Here is a 20,166-nt window from a genome sequence, read left to right on the forward strand (position 1 = left end):
CTGGTCTAGGCCATTAGGTTACTTTTAGCACAACAGTCTCTCCAAAGAACCAATAAAATACATACAGTAGGCAACTGCTCCCTGGGGTGGGGGTGGGGGGTCACTGCAACCATTTACTAAGACTTACTGTGATAAGATTATATTGTCCTCACAAAATCAAAAGCTATTCCTTGCCCATCACAATGTGTTTTATCTTTCAAAAGTTTTCCTTTAATGGACTCTACCGTCAGTTAAGTGAAGCATTTGGCTATTTACGAGGGACCATTTGTGAGTATGAAAACAAGATAAGGTCATTTCTGAGTATGAAAATGAGATTGTTTTGTAATTTTATAATTAATTTATGTCCATTCTGTGAGCAAGATAGAAAAGTTTTAAGCCATTTTCTGGCATGGCTGTGCTCATCCAGACTCTCAAATCATTCCTTTTGTCTTGGATCTTGCCTCCTGCTGCTGAGCAGGCCCTAAATAAAAGCTACTCCTCCCTTAAGGAGAAAGGCTGCAAGGTAGATCCCAGGCAGAATTACCGCAGCGGAAGTCAGTGGACGGAGTTCAGACACAAGAGTAGCTTGGACTGGCTGCATAGTTGATTAGGGTCCAGGACTACTTTCTAGGATCAGTTCTCTGGCTCTTTGACTTTTCCTTCTGAGTCTTCCTTCCTTGAAAGTAACTGAGAATTTTATCACCCTGCTTCCTATCCCTAGTGATTCAGGAACTTTTATGTGGATACATTCAGTAGCCGGTGAACTGGAACAGCGAGAGAGGGGTGGGAGCAAAGAGGCTGGCCAGGCACCTCTCTCTAGGAAGCCCGGGGACTTTTCCATAAGACTTCTCTGTGTGAGTACACTTGGGTGGCCTTGTAGTTTGGTGGTCTACCATCTTTTTCTGGATACCATGATAAGAAATACAGACATCAAGAAGAAAGATGCCACGGACCTTTTCTTTCTCTCACAGTCAACAGTCTCACAACTTTAATCCAGAAATACTGGCCACACAATTTAGAGGGAGGAAGATTTATTTGCCTGCAGATTTTGGAGATTCTGGGTTCATTCTGTGTGAGGATAGGGTCTGAAGCTTAGGCCATAGAGGTGGGGAAAGGAGAGAATGATAGTGTGCAAAGCTCTTCTCTCACTTTATGGAGGCTGGAAGGAGGGAGGAGAGAGAGAGAGAGAGAGAGAGAGAGAGAGAGAGAGAGAGAGAGAGAGAGAGAGAGGGAGGAAGAAGAAGAAGAAGAAGAAGAAGAAGAAGAAGAAGAAGGAGGAGGAGGAGGAGGAGGAGGAGGAGGAGGAGGAGGAGGAGGAGGAGGAGGAAGAAGAAGAAGAAGAAGAAGAAGAAGAAGAAGAAGAGAAGAGAGGAGAGGAGAGGAGAGGAGAGGAGAGGAGAGGAGACGGGAGGAGAGGAGAGGAGAGGAGAGGAGAGCGCTGTTCTGCTTTCCCATCATGGAAACCAGAAGCAAGAAAACAAGGAAGCAGGAGGATTCAAAGACAAAGGAGAATCCCTAAAGCCACACCCCCAGAGACCCTCCATCTCCAGTCATACTCCAACTGCTTTAGGATAAATATTATAGATTTTTATACTGATGATATCATAACCCTGGTCCCTGAAGAGTACATGCCCAGTTCAGAATTCAGAATGCATCCATTCCATTTCCAAGATTTCCCAAAGACTTAACACTTCCAGCATAGGTCAAAAGTCCTAAAGTCCAAAGTCTTTCCTCTGAGACTCAAGGTGGACTCTTGTCTGTAAGCACTTACAAAATAAAAATAAAAAGCAAGTTGCATACATCCGATGTAGAATGGCATAGAGTAGATATGTGCATTCCAGAATGGATGCATAGAGTCACAGAAAGAAGAAATGGGACCCAAACCATATCAATATCCAGTAGACTAAGAATTTACTCCAGTAGATCCATGTCTGGCGACTGGGGTGCATGGTCGTGGGATAAGATTTCCAGAGGGCCTTCGCAGTCCTGCCGCTGTGGCCTGGGTGATTGCAGTGCAGAGTTACTCGTTCTCCAAACTGGCTCCATGGCTCCCAGCTGTAGTCTTTCCTCGTGCTCATTCCATGTTTCTAGCATTTCTAAGTCTCAAGGTTTTTGTTTGTGTTTTGCAACCTTGGCTTCTCCCACACAGCTTTGCAAACTGCTCTGTTAGCATGAACTTGCAGGAACTCCAACCCTGCCACATATTCCCCGGCTTCCCAGGCCTTCCTTTAAGCTCTGGGAGGAAGACTTTATGATTCCTTCTTTTCAGGCAATTCAGCATTGCATGGACACCTAAATGATCACCAGCAGGGAGAGTAGTCCCTCTTTCTTTAGTCGCTGCCACTGGGCAATCCTGGCTGCTACCACAGGCCTTTTATTCTTTGGTTCTGCACTTGGGTTTATACTGCCCCAGCCACATTCCTTTCTTTGTTCCTATGCAAAATATTTGACCCTCCTACAGTCATCTTACCTTTTTCTTGATACCATCTGTCTGAGTCCCAGATTTATACATACATCTTTGGCCAAATTGCAATCTATCAAGTTTCTCTGCTTTGCTTTCCATTCCCAAAAGTTGGTATACACCTGGCTGAATGTAGATACCAATATCCAAATTGCAGTTTGAATATATTGCTGTTTTGAGACATCCTCTGCCATTTTAATCAGTTCACCACCTTTATTTTTATTTATTTATTTATTTATTTTTGCGGGTCTGGGGATGGAACTCAGGGCCATCCAACCTCTGAGCTACACCCCCTGCCCTATTTATTTTTATTATTTTATTTTGAAACCGAGTCTCACTGAGTTGCGGAGAGGGTCTCACTTAGTAGCTGAGGCTGTCCGTGAACTGCGATTCTCGGGTCTCAGCCTCCCGAATGCTGGGATTACAAGCATGTGCCACCATGCCCAGCAGTTCACCACCTTTAAATTCATCTTCACACAAATTTTCAGGACACAGGCAAAAAGTTGATAAGTAAATTCTTTGCCAGAAGGTAACAGTTGTGGTCTATGTTCCATTTTCCTATGGAGTCCCATTTGTCCAACAAAATCTTATGAGTATAGTCTTCATGGACCACTTTTCTAACCTCTTCTGGCCCTTCTAACTTTCTTTCACAAATCAGTTCCAAATACACACAAAACACATGGTCAGGTTTAGATATAGCAGTGCCCCTACATCTTTAGTACTTATTTCTGTATTAGTTAACAAGATCACTGCTATAACCACAAAAGACTGACTACACAACCTAGAGGAAGGAAGATTTGTTTGCTCAGTTTTTCAGTTTTGAGGGGATTTTGGATCTATGTGAGACCAGGGTCTAAAGCTCAGAATGTGGTGTGAGAAGTAAAGAGAGAGAAAGAGAGGAGGGAGAGAGAGAGGGAGGGAGGGAGAGAGAGAGAGAGAGAGAGAGAGAGAGAGAGAGAGAGAATGAATGAATGAATGAATAAATGAATCAATGAATATGCACTCTCATCTCACATCATGGAGACGAGAAGCAAGAGAGAAATCAAGCAAGAAGATTCAAAGATACAAACTCAGTCCCTAAGGCCACACCCTCAGGGACCCACTTTCTTCAGGTACACACCCATTGGCCTAGATTACCACCCTGATGAATCCATTACAATGGATAAAGTTAGTAAATGTATCTATTTAGTGATAAAATTACAATCCTCATGACTTAACTATATTAAACTTGAGACTTCAGGGGACATTTTATATTTAACCATAACACCTATCATGACCTCAGATTCACACACACACACACACACACACACACACACACACACACACACACACACTTCTGTCACAGAAGCCCAGGTTCCAGTAAGTCATTAGTCCAGTTTCTAGGAGCTAGGACATAGACCCCACAATAGCTCATTGAATGGCACTTATTGGTGACAAGCTTTGTAAAAGATAATATGTCACAGAGAGAAATGAGATTATTGACTAGTCTCTATAATAATCACTCCTATGTCAAAAATGACAATCAACACTACATTTCATCACTTATGGAAAAACCAAAATATCATATTATCTTATTCTGGAGGATATTCTGGATTCTAAGGTGATAAAGAAAACACAAAACCTGAAGAAAGTATGGAAATGTAAAAGAAAGTGGAATAAATATTTAAGCACTCAACAAATTCTTAAAGGAAAGCTTTCTAAGTAAGACTAGAGATAGGACATTTCTGTGTAGCATAGCAGATGATGTAGGTGCTATGCAACATACATGATGTGAATTCTTTATTGTAGTAATAATTATTGTATAATATATAAAATAGCAAAAAACTTATTGCTAACATTTTTAAAAGAGTTACAAGATGGTGATTTAATATATATTCATCCCTACAATTTTTGTTATTTTTGTGGTTGTTGGGTCTCAAATAATCTCTGTTGTCTGGATGGGAAGTACACAGTAATTTGGTTTTGAAATATCCCTATTTACAGAATAATGTTTCCTGAAAAGGGTCAGAGTAGGGTTCCTATTGATTAAACAATTCAAGTTTGACCTTTCTGTCTGGATTTTAGGACTGGTGTTTACAGAACTTTGCAGCAGCAAGGAATATACATAGTATATTCATTTGGGAACCAGCTTATATTGTGTGGAGGGAATTACCAGCCTATAATAAAATGTAAATTAATTCCACATTCTTTGCGGTTCAAATAAAGTTCAGCATGACAAGTCTTCTTGGTACTTGTTATACTAGAATAAGCCCCACTACATAGGATTCATAAATTTTCACATTTCTGTTTCATTATTTAAAATGAATAATACTCCTTATGCTCTGCCTTGTGATCATGGTCTTAAGATACATTCCCCAAATAAACTAAGATGACAAACAAAATCAATAATCCCATAAGGCTGAAGGAGTGTCATTGTATTGGAATTTCTTTGTGAGTCTCTCCCGTTGGGTTCCTGTCATTATTCAAGGTGGTTCCTTTAAGTCATCAACTTACCCCAGTTGAGAGGCTGGCCAGTTCATCCCTGTCTCCCTCCCTCTGCACTTTTTCACTCTAGTTGAGGCGGATCAGAGGATCTCAGATGAATTTGAAGGATGCACGCAGCCTGTATCCCAAGCCCTTACAGGCATAGCTATCACGGATGGTGATGGGAAACAGGGCAGAGAAAACATTTTACAAAAAAAAGTGTTAGATGGGAACAAATAGTAGGGACAGGAAAAATAAAATGTTTAGGTGTTAAAATTATCTTTTCTCTCAAAAAACCCAATGCTTTTCAACTTCTTATTCCCATTCTTCTTTCTAACTCCTTATCCATTTCTCGGGTGAAAACATACACTTGTGTCTGTAGAAATATTCTTCATTACTTAATTGTAAATACATGAGTGTTTTCTGATTTTCAGTTATTTATAGATTGATTTGGTACTTGGGGTTGAACCCAGGGGTATTCTATCTCCAATCTCTACTCTCACTTCTACTTATTTAATGTGAAACAGGGTTTTCTACATTGCTGTGTGTGTTCCAAAATTGCTGAGAATGGCCTCAAACCTGCAACTTTTCTGTCTCAGCCCCCCCAGTACTGGTATTACAGGCATGGACTACCACAACCAGCTTAATTTTTCAATATTTGGTGTCCAATATTTTATTTTTCTGAACAGGGACTATAAGAACTTAATAATTTGTATTGGCTATTAAAACTATTCACACTTATAAATCCAGTGATAATGTTTAAGTATTCTATGCTAGCAAAGAGTGCACTTTTGAATCTATGTAATACCAGATACAGACTCGCATTCATTAGCATTGTGCTGAGACCTTAAGTCTATGTAATGATAGACACAAACCAGCATTTGAGTTATGAATTTTACCCCAGTTGGGAGGGCTGGTTAATTCTTCTTACCTCCTGCATGAGACATCATGCTCAGACCTTAAATTACAAAGCTAAAGGGTATTCAAAAATTTTAACAAATCTGCAATAAAATAAGTGATGCACATTTTCAAAAGAAAGTACAAAATCGGCCTCTTTATACAAAATTTGGATTTTATGAATGGATTCTTATGAAGCATCCAGTTGAACCAAAATTGGCAATCAGTTATGACTGGAGGACATTTATCTGAATCCTTTACTGGCAGAAAGAGGAATTCAGAAAAACACTCTTTATACTTCTGTTTGGATTATCATGAGGTGCATATTTGAGGCATCTCATTTTAGTTTGGTGTGCACTTAAATTTTTAGTTTTGAAATATAAGCAAGCAGTAAATGAGTGATTTGGTGTCCAGCTGTCTCACCTGCACCTACAGTCACATTTAGAATGCATTTCTGTGCTCTCAAAGCATATAAAACACTTTTACATTCTTTCTCTCTCTACTTAATCTGCAATGTTTCACACCATAATAGGCAAATTCTAGATACTAAAATATTCCTGGATGAGACCCATGCACATATCCATCCATTTCCCTGTGCCTAGCAGAGTAACACAATTCCAGACCATAAAAGTTACCTGGCTGACTTTAGTCATGGTATGAATTTGTCTAGAAATGCATTTTTTTTTCCTGTAGGAAAGCCATTTCCCCCTGTATGTTTTAGAAAATAAAAAAGTTTTGCTTATATATATGTCAAGCAGGAGGGCTTGTTACACATCTTCTAGTACATTAATCATATGTTGAAATAATTGATACAATTATGATTATATTTCTACTCAAAATATTCAGTGACTCACTACTCTCTTTAATAACATTAGTAAATATTCAGCCTGATTTTGAGGTGTTTTTCTATGTGCTTCTTTGAACTTTTTCATTTATTTATTTATTTATTTATTTATTTATTTATTTATTTATATTTTTCTAAAATGCCAAGGTTGGCTTTGAATCTGTGATCCTTCTGTTTCAGTTTCCCATGTACTAGGAATACAAGCATGCACCACCAAGCCAAAATGAACTTTGGCTACTTAGCTAATATCTATTTATTTTGACTTATAGCCTATCCTTCATTTACTGAACACCAGTATATCCCATGAGGAGATTAAAAGCTCAGTTAATGAGCATAAAAACTGTCTGTGTGAATACTATAATAAAATGTACTGATATCATAAGAATCTGTAAAGAAAATGATGTGAATGCATTCAATTAATGCTTTGAACTTTTTTTGTGGTACTGGGGGTGGAATCCTGGGGCTTTTCTACCTTCGGGCTATACTCCCAGATTTTTTTTATATATTTGGAAATAGGGTCTCACTAAGTTGCTGAGAGCCTTAGTAAGTAGCTGAGGGTGACTTTGGACCTGTGTAATCCTCCTGTTTCAGCCTACCAAGCGCTGGGATTACAAGTGAGCACCACCTCACGTGGCCTCTTTGAACATTTTTAATCTAAAGAACCTCTAAGATGGAGATGAAGGAATGCCAGTAATTCAGTGGGCTTTTCGGATATGACCGTGGGCATTAATTCAGATGTTAACACCTAGATGGTATTTGAAGTGATTGAGAAGATACTATCTCTCAGAGAAGAGATTCATTCAGGAAAGAGATTAAGAGATGTGGTCCCATGACTGAGCTCAAAAGAACCCCAAAGCTGAAAGTTCAGATAAAAAAGAATCCAGAAGAGAACAAGGAAAAGGAACAACCAATGAGGTAAAAAGATGGTGAGAAAGATGATCATCCTGAAAATCTACAGATGAAAAGTCTCAGTGATTAATTCAGTGGCTAAATCAATTTAAAAATAGATATAGATATGCTAATAAGTCAAGAAAAGCATTTTTTGTACTTGGTAATATGGCTCAGTTTATTCTTCTACAAAGCCAATTAGAAGAATTTAAGCCTTCCATATAGCTAACTGCCTACATTAATATGACTTTAATATTTCACTCACCTCAACAATACAGCCTTGCTAGCCCAAGATACTTCTTAAGAAGATAAAAGCTGCAAATAACTTTATTGTTAATATCATGAATTTTTTCAAAGGTCTATTCATTATTTAACAAGACATAGAATGAACTACAAGCTAGGACTCTTTAAACCTCTTTAAACCCCCTGCTTTTGAAGCTTGCCTTATTGTCCACAGATTCTATTATATCATGATGCTTATTACCCAGTTGACACAACGTCTTCACTTTGAAAGACCCTTCCTACCACACTGCAAAGTCAATGCTTTGTCATTTCCCAAATTTAGCCTTCCCCCTCTGAGAAGCTGGCAAGAGTGTGGAGGCAGGATTCTTCCTGCATGATCAAAAATAAACTCAGCTTTGTTTGATCAATACACACACGTGTGTGTGTGCGTGTGTGTGCATGTGTGTGCGTGTGTGTGCGTGTGTGGGTGTATGTGTGTGAAAGAGAGAGAGAGATTGGTTTTGGAGATATAACAACTCATTGATGTGACAGAGGAAAACTCGTCTGAAGTGAATGCAGAATAATAGGAGGTGAAAAAGAGAATCAGTCTGTATATATAATAATTTTGTATAGTTTAGCTGTTAAAAATGAGACTGGTAGCTGCAGAGTCAAAAGAAAGATCACATAAAGTTCTTAAGGCAGGATCTAGAGCCACTATGATGTGTACTGAAAAGAAAAAATAGAAAATAATATAATATAAAGACAGAGTGCATCGTGAAAGAAGGAAAGAAGCAGGTGGGAGAGATGGAATCTGCCCATAGGGGCAAGGTAGGCTCCAACAAAGACCTGAGACATTCTTTATTGTTCCAAGAGGAAGAAAACTAAAAGTTGCTTGCAGATACAGATGGGTTAATAGATTTTTTAAATCTGAAAGATACAGGGAATTGTGTTAGCTCATTTGAGGTACATAAACCGAGTGGCTAATAAACAACTGAAATGTATTGCTCTCTGAAATGTATTGGCTTTTTAAATTCCTAGCTCCATGCACAATACTCCTCTTGAATAGAAACAATTAAAACTCTAACTTGACTTTTGTGTCTTGTCTCAAATCTTCTGTGACCCAAGTGAAGGGCACAAATAATACCAAGCAGCATTGACATGGTGCACTCTCCGTCCTTTCTGGAAGGCGTGGAAGAGCACATACCTGAAGCAATGTTTTGAAGAACAGAAGCAGCTGAACCTCCTGCCACCCTCCTGATAGCCTTTTCTTATCATTACTGCCAGATGATCCATCTCCACCTCCATTAAACCACCTCTCCATGGAACTCTCTACATAGAGGTCTGTGCTCACAGGTGTTTTGCACAAGCCACCTTCTAATGGTGAGGACCCTTTTCATCAGTCTCCAAGTAATAAGCACATAGACATTTGGATTTTGCACTTCAAAGGCTTACTGTGGCCTGTGCTTATAAACAACGACTGTTAAATACTCCTGCCTCTTCTTGTCTCCCAATTATTTAAAATCCAATATTCCAGGAATATGATTTTGAATATTTTATGTTTATTGTTATTCAGTAAGTCCAATTTTAACACTCTATTCCATATCTTTTATTTTAAAAGTTTGGCATTGCACATGTAAACAACTAACATTTGCACACACACACACACACACACACACTCATGCACACACCAAGAAACACACACACATATATACATATGCACACATACATAAAAGATGTAGATTTGGAGAGAATTAACACCTGCCACAAAATGTCTCCTAGTAGAGAGAGAATCACTAGACTGATATCATTTTTAAATATCAGCGCAGAAGAAAAATGAAGGGAAATAAAATTTTTAGTTATTTAGATCCATAAATGTTAACTATATCAAACTGTACTTAGAATATTGCCAACATTTATTGATAAACGACATAAGGTTTTTGTGTTCGTTTTGTACTTTCATGCCTAAGACTTAGTTCAATAAGACCTGAACATGTTATGAATTAAGATTATGTGCATAACATTTTAAGTATACCATTATGCAGAGTGTTTATTCAGTTCTAGTGCAGTACAATTAAGACTCATGGAGACAGTGATTTTCAACACAATCACAAGGAGACTCTCCATTAATTTATAAAAGCTGAGCTCTGCTCAGCGTTCTGATTGTTAAGATGGAACAGAAAGTCCACAATGCCAGGACTCATCCTTTCAATTTTCTAACTTTTGTTATTTCTGGTGTTGTGTGTGTGGCAGCCATTGAACTTTCTTCACAAGCTTGCAAAGTATTCTTTACTGGCATATGCTATGTTTAACTCATTGTGTTGATCTGGGGATTTGGCTGAACTTGCCCTCACAACTTTTAGTGGGTTCAAAAAGTCTCAATTGTATTTCATATAAGGTTTTCATTTTCTTCATTTCTACCAGTGAAAAGCAAAATGGCCTTACCCTGTCATTTATGCACTCAAAGCACACACTCAAGCAGCAACAGTCAGTAGGAATGTCAGCGTCACGGAATCACCTGACGTCGTTATCTCACCCAAGGTCTTGGGCTGATTTCCTCTAAAACTCCTTTGTGCACTGGCCTTATTTTTTGCTTTGGTGTTTGCTGCTAAGATTTTTAAGTCCTGTCTCAATAATTACATACTTTAGAAGGCTGAGTTTCTTTTTTTATTTAAGTATGAATTTATGTTTTAAACTCCAGCAGTGTACTAAATTCTCCCATTGTGTACATCTGTGGCATGCTATTGTACTGTGTACCAAGTTAAAATATGTAGTCATCAAAATATGAGGCTCAAAATCTAGTTTAGAAAAAGATGTGCATACAATGAAAATGAATAAAAACCTAAGATGGAGCCATGCTACGTGAAAGAAACCATATTTGCTATAAAACCAGATTTTCTGTCAGAGGCAGAAGAGGCTGCTATGGCTTGGATCTAGAAGGTCCTTCAAAATCTTGCGTCCAAAGCCTGATCCCCAATGCAGCCATCTGATGTTCAAAGGCTGCGATGCTATTGTGAGTGGGCCGAACTCACAGTAGTGCCCTAACTGGTGCATGAATCTACCTGATGGATTAATCATTTGAATGGATTTAAAGGTGAGAAAAACTAGGCTGCTGGGTGTGGCTGGAGGAAATAGGTCGCTTGGGATGTGTGATTGGGAAATTTCTCGGTCCCTGGTCCCTTTCCTCTCTCCCCGTTTCTTGGTTGCCATGAGCTCAGCAGATTTCCTTGGCTACACCCTTACACCATGGCATTTCTTCCTCCAAGCCAGTCAACCGTGAACTAAACCTCTGAAACAGAGAGGCAAAATGAACACTCTCTTCTTCCATTTGTTCTGGTCAGGTATTTTGGTCCCAGTGACACGAAGCTGACTAACACGCACCACAATGATCATGGTGTTCAGCAAAGCCATCATGTAGGAGGTGGCACTTGAGCCCAGCCTCGAAGGTGGGGAGATTGAGAGTTGAGGGCTGAGTAATCCCTGGGCGTTGTATAACAGTTGAGTCAACAGGAAAGACTAACAGAGGCAATTTGCTGGCAGAAAGGCAGGGATGAGAAGTTTAAAAGGCAAACAGAATCCTGGGTAGATCAGAGGGTTCTGAGAGCCAGTAGGGCACCAGTGTGGAAATAGAAATAGGAAGATCTGACATTTTTGTCTAAGAAGATTTGACTTCACACTATGGGTGACTGGAGCTCATGTGATGGTTTTTGAGAACTAGGAGTAGTATAAAGAATACAGATTTTGAGAAAAATAATGCCACAACTGGTTACAGGATAGGATGTAGAAAACTGGGATATTAGTGAAATATAAATGAAAACTTTGGAAATGAGAATAAAAAGGAAATAGTGAGTATGAAGCAAAAATAGCATAATTATGTTTGGCAGATGGGCCGGGGCAGCGGTGTTGGACTTAAATGCCGGTATTTAAAAGCGGTACATTTCTTCTCCATTCACACTGCAGTACAAAATTGTCCTCTCCTGTTCCTGCCAATTCCACAGGTCCATCCAGGCCCTGGAGCCACCCTCATCAGTTCTCTTTTGGTCTCAGCTGAAAGCCACAGCCTTCCTCTCATTTCTCTGGAAGTGGAATTTAGAAGCATAACAAGCTGGCAGCCTCCAGTTCCTGAGATCACTTAGAATAAAAATGGTGCATAAAAATCTCTTAGAATCTCTTCTGTTCATCCAGTGGAAAGAAGCTATCAAACTTTGCACCCCACTGCTATTCCAGATATTGCAATTTCAGCTCAATTTACAAGGAGAAAGATGAATTTACATGAAGCCTGCTGGGGGAAAATAATCAAATTCTCAGCTAAGTGCTAGTCTAGGCTGTGGAGAGGGCCTCTCCTCACACTTACCTCAATCATGTAAAAAAAGGCAACCTCTGTTTTGCTATGTTCATTATTTTATGAGAAAATGATTCAAGTTCTCTATTCATTTTTCATTTTTGTGTCCATCCGTCCAATTTTATCAGCAACTTAGTATGAATGATATAAATACCCCTGCCTCCCACCGCTTCTCTTATAGACATGATTTTCCTATCTGACCCCAAAGGAGAAAGTACCAGGGAAGATTGTAAGCAGGACCCTGCAGCTTCTGCCAATTGGGTGATGTATAATCCACAACCAATGGCCTCATATCACTACTCTTCAGCTTCAAAATATGAAATTTAAAATTGTAGTCACAAGATTTCTATCAGTGCTTGTTTTTATATTTTAGAGAGTCTCTACTCTTGATTAGAACAAACATTCCCTTTCTTGAGATCCATCACACTGCAGAGAAAACTACACATTTATGCAAATTGGTGGGGCTGTAATCTATGATTCCTCAGCTTAAATGGGAACTCATCTCTGTTCATCAAACTTTTAAAATGTGTACATTAGTCTGTGCCCTCTCAGGCTGCAATGAATGTCTTCCATTACATTCTGGAACCTCAAAGATGATCCCAACACATCCCATGCTCGGCAGAGAAACTACCCCCACAGACTGTGCTCAAGTTTTCACCCATAGATCTACACAAGTGTCTCCACTCTCTGGCATCTCCACCAAGTGTCTCCTCTCTGCACTGGTTTGATAGTTTCTTTTCGCTGGATGTAAAAAGGTCAGATATTTGCCAGTGTCCCACCCTATCCTCTCCACCTCTCCAAGGTCTTCCCACCTTTAGTTGGCCCCTGTGTTTCTCACATCCTTGGTTTCTATGTATCTTCAGGATCATGCCATCATTTTGCAAATATTCTCTGAGATGTTTCATCTTAAATACACTTTTTTCCCTTCTGCCCAAATCCCTTTGCAACCACCATTCATGTTTTTGCTCCTTACACAAACTCAGATATAGTTTAGTAGTCACTTGCTCTGCAACTCCCAACCCCCACACAGCATACACACGTGCATTCATGCATACACACGCACACATGCAGACATCCATGTATGCACTAACTTCTGTGTGACCAAATCCAGTGAGTATATTCTGACTGGCTAGGGTCTGTTTTCTGGGGAGAACTGACACAACACGCCCTCTGCTCTTGAGGCCAGTCTCATGTGAGCTTCTGTGAGCATGGGCTTTGATTTTATCTCTTCCTCCTCTTGCTATCCCTCTCCCATTCTTACCTGCCCACTCCTATTCCTCTACCCAGCATCTTAGTGATGGGCTTCCTCAAAGCTTAATCATGAATGCTTACTCATCACTCTGCTTTCGTACCTTTCGATTTCCTTGATGGTCGTACTGGTTCATACAATTTTTCACAACACTGAAATGCCCACATTTACATGTTCAGTTGGCTGTTTGAACTTCCTTTGACTGCCTCGCCCTCAGGAAGTGTGGCTTCCTAGAGATGCCGGCCAAAGCCACTGACTTGTGTGTATCTTCCTTCTCTTCCATGAACCAGTGTGCACTTTTATTGTACATCTCAAAATTTCAACTAATCTATTAGTTGGGCTCTTTTAGTTTTGCTATGTCTGCTTATCTGTTTTACTCTGTCTCAATCATAAAACCATAAAGTGATTCAAGGAGTCTAAACTCATATCTTTGGCTAAAATGATGTATATCCAGTTTCTAGTGTACTGAATAAGACATAATTTGCTCAATCAAGTATGTCCTGCAGATTTCAGCAGTGAGTACTCTCCTCTGTGCCCTGGATCATTACTAAATATGTAAGATATAGAACGTACTCTTATTACAGAGAGCCTCCCTCTACGGCGACCACAGGCAGATGGAGTGGAAGGACTGTCAGAGGAATTGGTACCAGAGTAAATCAGTTAACCAGGCATGTTGGCACCCACCTGTAATCTCAGTACTTGAGCGGATGGCGCCTATAATTTCAGTCCTTCAGAAGTTAAGACAAAAGGATCACAGGTTTGAGGCAATCCTCAGAAATTCCGTGAGACTCTTAGCAACTTAGCAAGACCCTGTTTCAAAATAAAATATAAAAAGGGGTGTTGCCTGGAGGAAGAGTGCTCCTGAGTTTGATCTATAGTGGAAGGAAGGAAGGAAGGAAGGAAGGATGGATGGATGATGAAAGTAAATGAAGTAAATAAGTTGCATGTAGTAACAGCTTCTCATCCTCCATAGAGTTGCCCCAGTCCCTGCTACCTTCCTCCAGACAATTTTAAGCTCTCCTGCTGCTAACTGCACTCATTTTCTTTCATTCCAGAGCATGTCTCTGAATGCATGAGATAATTAAAAACATCAAACCTGTTCTAGTCCATAAGAACTTGTAACAAACATTCCCTGTATTCACCTCTCTACCTCAGATTACACGTGACACACGCCACTGTATCCCCAGGCACATGGGTACTCAGAATCAGGACCTGCAAAGGTCCTTCAAAATACCCAGCAAGGTTATCAACATCTTAAGTTGTACATAACAATTTTTCAAAAATCAATAAATGAGCCAGGTAACAGTGTTACATACCTGTAATTCCAGGATTTGGAAGAATGAGACAGGTGATCACAGTTTGGAGGTCAGCCTTAGCAATTTAGTGAGAACCTCTGCAACTTAGTAAGATCCTGTTTCAAAACTAAAAATGCAAAGGGTTGCAGGGTGTATTGTGAAGGTAGGATGCACCTGGAATGAATACCCAGGACCAAAAATGTCCAAAATTCCTCAACAATACATAAAAACAAAAATACAACACTTTCCAGATAATCAGAATTGTAAAGAGTCCCTGTTTTAATATAACTCGACTCATTTCTGTCACAATGTTTAGGGAAAAGAGCTCTTTAGTTTTCTAATTTTAATTCCCTTTTATCTATCTGCAAGCCAAATGTCATTGAAACAGCCCCATTTTAATCTGAGAAACTGTATTTGTAGGCAATTAAGTAATGAATGGAACATTAGATTGGATTTTCTTCGATATTTTTTTTTCACTGACTTAACGGGCCCCTGAGTAATAGAAGCTGTCAACGTTCTCTCCCTCTCTCTCTCTCTCTGGTGACATTAATTAACTCTCTTACCTTGCAAATTTAATGTAGAACAAGTATTTTATCCAAACTTGAAAAATTTACTAGAGGTTAAGAAGTTATGCAATTCTAATGGAAGCAGTAGTAAGAGCAGCACAATCAGTGTCCCTATTTCTTATCAAGAAGGTTAATTTTACAACCATTTCCAGACCCCATCTCTAGTATCATGGAAAGGACGCTGCAGTGATGCCCGTTACCTTCTTTTCTCTTCTCTCCCAGTGCACAGGCAATAGAGAGGTGTGGACGGTGAGCTCAGAAACTTGGAGAGCAGCCTTTGCTGTGGACACTCACACACACAGTACTACTTTTTAATGGAAAGCGACTTTCTATTTGAAGCAGGCCTGCTTATCCTCACAATCAGCCCTTGTCCCTTTAAAACTTGCCACAGGATTGAGGGCAGCGATCAAGCTGGCTAAGTGTCCATGATGAGCTCCGTGCTCAGGAGTCTCAGCACACGCGGGCTCTGGGTGAGGGGTCCTCTGTGCTGGGTGCCCACAGCACCGAGGATGGCTCCTCCCTCCATCCCTCCACCTGCACGCACAGTGAGTTCTGCAAAACCTCAAGGTAGATGAGCACACACTTGCACCTGCAGCTTCCAGGGGGTGTGTAGAAGAGCCCCCAACTGAAGCCTGTCTAGTGGGACATTACACAGCCCATTTGGATATTTCTAGCAGCAATTAAAACTCATGTGATCAAATCACCAGACAAGCATCTCACCAAGAGGAAAAGGTAGATAAATAGTCTGAAATTAAAAAGAAAAAAAAAACAGGATTACATTTGAAGACTTTCAGGGCGATAGCATATTTTAAGAAGAGCTGGTATAAGTTATTCTCAACTGCATTTAAAACATTTTCATTCTTACTTGAAGGCAGACCTACTTCGGCTTTGCCAATGTAACTAAAAAGCCATCCTTTGAATGTGGGAGCAGAGCAGCTAATGTGCTCAGATTACTTTATAAATTGAGTATTTTTTGTCTGTGCTCATGAGTAAGCAGCTCACTCACAGAAAATGTCTTGTGCTCATCGCCCAGCACAGGATGGAATGCCAAGCTGCTGCCCAGGATGTATTTTGTAAAGCCTTGGCCACACATCGGCCTTGCAGCACTCCATGTGCAGATCAGCTACAAGTGACTAGACCTGCAGGCAGAGGACTGGAAGGGAGAGCTGAGTGAGAATTACAATTTTTCCTAGTTAGCTGTGTTTCTGATTTCCTACATCTATGAGGTTTTTGGCTTTGCGTTCTATCCTTGCTAGTGCTGACCATTTATCTGGGTTCCCAGGCATCACAGAGAGCAACTGGAGATGAATTTGCATTCACTTTGGCCCAGGGGGATCACAGCACAGGATGAAAAGCAGGCTTAGCATCTGAAAGACCTTGCTCTTTCCAGTCTCACTAGGCCTCCTTACCAGGCCCCGCTCCCCTCAGGGGTCAGCTCCCTGGCTCCTCTGTCTTTGATTCCCCACACTAGCATCTCCCTAGAGACCTTGACTCTCCCACCCCAGCATCTCCCTAGCGCCCTTGACTCCCAGTCCCCACAAGCCCTGACCATTTCCTATACATGGCTGCTCCCACTTCTGTTCCTTGCATCCCCGCTCCATCCAGATCAGGCCACATCAGGTTCTTTAGAAAATAAGAACAGTCCACATTGCCTTTAACCTGTGCCCTGGGGATGGCTCTTAAGTATTATATTCTCTTATTCTTTTACATTTTATTAACAATTGGACATAAATAAAGACCATTTGGCTTACATTATGATTTTAAGAAAAGTATAAGTCTAGTCATTGTATTGAGAAAATAAAGAAAAAGCATATAGAGAATTATAATATATAAAATATATAATAATATATAAAGAGAAAAAAATATATATGGAGAGAAAGACAGAAACAGAGAAAGAAGAAAAGAAGAAGAAGAAGAAGAAGAAGAAGAAGAAGAAGAAGAAGAAGGAGGAGGAGGAGGAGGAGGAGGAGGAGGAGGAGGAGGAGGAGGAGGAGAGGAGGAGGAGAAGAGGAAGAAGAAGAAGAAGAAGAAGAAGAAGAAGAAGAAGAAGAAGAAGAAGAAGAAGAAGAAGAAGAAGAGGAGGAGTGGAGAAATGGAAAGATAGATGGAGACTTCCCAGAATCCATCCTCCTCCACCTAATGTCTTTTAGTGTTTTCCTGGATGCTATGCTCTGAGTAGTGGTATCCCCTGAAATTCATGTCAGAACCTAGTAACCAATGTGACTCTATTAGGAAGGAGGTGAGACATTTGGAGAGAATGAGGTCGTGAGGCCTTTCCCTCGTGAGTGGGATTACTGCCATGAGTAAAGGCCTGAGGGATCCTGCTTGCCCTGCCCTTTCCAGCATTTGTACCACTCCTCCTGGCACATGAAGACACAGTAACGAGCTCCATCCATGAGGAGTGGGCCCTCACCAGACACCAAGTAGGCTTGCATCTTGATTTTGGTCTTTCCAGTCTCCAGAACTATAAAATGCATTTCTATTTTTACACTATAGTCTATAATGAGCTGGATTTAGAATGTCCCTCTTAGCCCTCACAGAAAGAGTAGCAAAGTTGGAAGCAGGGTTTGCTTGGTTGCTAAGGTGGGGCCCCAGGGGTATGGCCTTGGGAATTATATGGCCCCTCCTCCCCCTGTCCTCCCTCTTTGCTTTCAGCATCCTAGAAGTGAGAGCAGAGCCTCGTGCTCTCCTCTGCTTCTGATCCCTGTCGCCATGCCTTGAGCTTTTGCAGATGCTGACTTAACATGTACTGAACCTCCAAATCTCCAAAATGGTGAGCAATAAATATTCCTTCCTCTAAGTGTGTGCTTAGTTGTTTTGGATTACAGCAGTGAGAATGAGAACCAAGACCAGATTAAAGTATTTTGTTACAACAGCAGAAGTAGAATAAGACCAAAATTGGTACTAAGAACAGGATGGTATTATAACAAGTACCTAAACATGTGGAGGCAGCTTTGGACCCAGGAATGAATAGAGACTGGAAGAGATGTGAAGTGTGTACTGGACGAAACTTTTATCTTGGTGAACAGACTGTGAAAATGATTCTTTGAGAATTTACAGAGAGTTCGAGAAGAGAGGAGCGCTGTGAGAGGCCCAGTTCTAGAGATGGCTAGGTGGTCATGATCAGGATGTTGGTAGCTCATTGGAGGCTGAAGTAGGAGGATCACAGGTTTGAGGTCAGTGCACAGTCACTTAGTGAGACTCTGCTTCAAAAACTAAAAAATTGACAAAGGGAGAGGGGTGTAGCTCAGAAGTAGAACATCCTCGGATATACTCCCCAGTAAAGAACACACACATACACACACACACACACAGCACACACACACCTAATGAATAAGTAACCAAAGATTAGTTTTAATATTCAATAATGTATGAAGCAATTTATTTGAGGGAAAAGGACATTCTATTACCATTTTAAAATAAATGCATATTTAAAACTTTCTGGGAACACACACAGTTGTTCCCACTCCAAGAAACAATATTTAGAAAGACAACATGATATCAGCCCCACATGCTGGCAAGATCTATCACTTCTATTGACTTTACTTGCAAAATACTAGTGTGTGATTAAATTTGACTCATCGAGTAAGAAGAGAAGAAAGTCAAATGATAGTTACAAGTATCACATTCTGCTGCTCCCTCTTCAAGTTGGGACTATTTTTCAGCAGTAGATGAATCCAGAGCACCTGCCAGTCACGTTTTACAAGCTCAGAGGAGGAGGAGAAGCACTCTCCCCCTGAGCATGTGTTTCAGCATCTTTTCCTTGGATGGCTTCCATCTGTAGTCCATGGGTAATTTTTTTTTTCATGTGTGTGTAGTACTGGGGATTGAACACAGGGACATTCTACCTCTGCTCTATACCTCCAGCCCTGTTTTACCTGATATATATATATATATATATATATATATATATATATATATATATATATATATATTTTTTTTTTTTTTTAAAGGCTACCTAGATTACTGCACTCTGGCCTCAAACCTGCAATCCTCTGTCTCAGGCTTCCAAGCACTGGGTTTACAGGTGTGCGCCATCTTGCTCAGATGCTCATGATGGTTGTTGTTGTTGTTGTTGTTGTTGTTGTTCTCGGCTCTCCCTAGCATCATCTATAACTGATACATAAATTTTCACAGGAAGGCATCTGGCTGACACTTTCCAGTGTACCCCAGGAACGATGACTGTATATCTAGGCTTTATTTAAAATAACAGAACAAGAGCTTGAAATAAGAGGTGAAGAAGGGAGGAACTAGTTAAAATGTTTATCATATGGGAGACGTTAAAGTCAGCTATTTAAATTTTATAACAAAATTAGAACCTAAGGAAAATCTTCTTTCAGTATTTGTCGAATATGCAGCTAATGGGATACGAATGAATCTCAGCTCATTCTAAATGATATGGCTGTATTTTGGTATCTTTGGATAATCCTGTAACAAGTCAGAGAATCTACCCAATATTTTTCTGAAGCCAGACAAACAGAAACATGTTTATTATTTATAATATAAGGATCAGTATGGAGATATCACAATAACTATTCTAAGATGTAGTGTCTTCAGCCATGAATCATTTATGTGACTTAGAGTTCTGTACTGCTGCGTCTACGGTGTATCTTAATTTTACTAAGTCATTCAGCACTGTGCCTTACAATATCCTTGCATAACAAATGGAAATACACAGAGATGAGCTGCTGAAATAACCCCATGAAAAAATGCATGCAAAAAGCATAGACGAATGGATCATTTCACTCCGAAGGAAATCACCAGCATAACTACAGGGCTCTTTCTTTGTCTTTGGACTGCTTTTCATTTATTTCCAAACTTGGAATATAATAAAAACACAAACAACAGAACGTGGGTAGGGAGGGCTATTATGGATGCTAGAACATACTACAGAAAACATTAATGATGTGGAACAATAATCTGAAACAGTAAAATAAAATTTAGTAAGCACTGAGTTTCAACA

The sequence above is a fragment of the Muscardinus avellanarius genome, assembly GCF_963383645.1.
Source record: "Muscardinus avellanarius genome assembly, chromosome: 8".
Classification (NCBI taxonomy): domain Eukaryota; kingdom Metazoa; phylum Chordata; class Mammalia; order Rodentia; family Gliridae; genus Muscardinus; species Muscardinus avellanarius.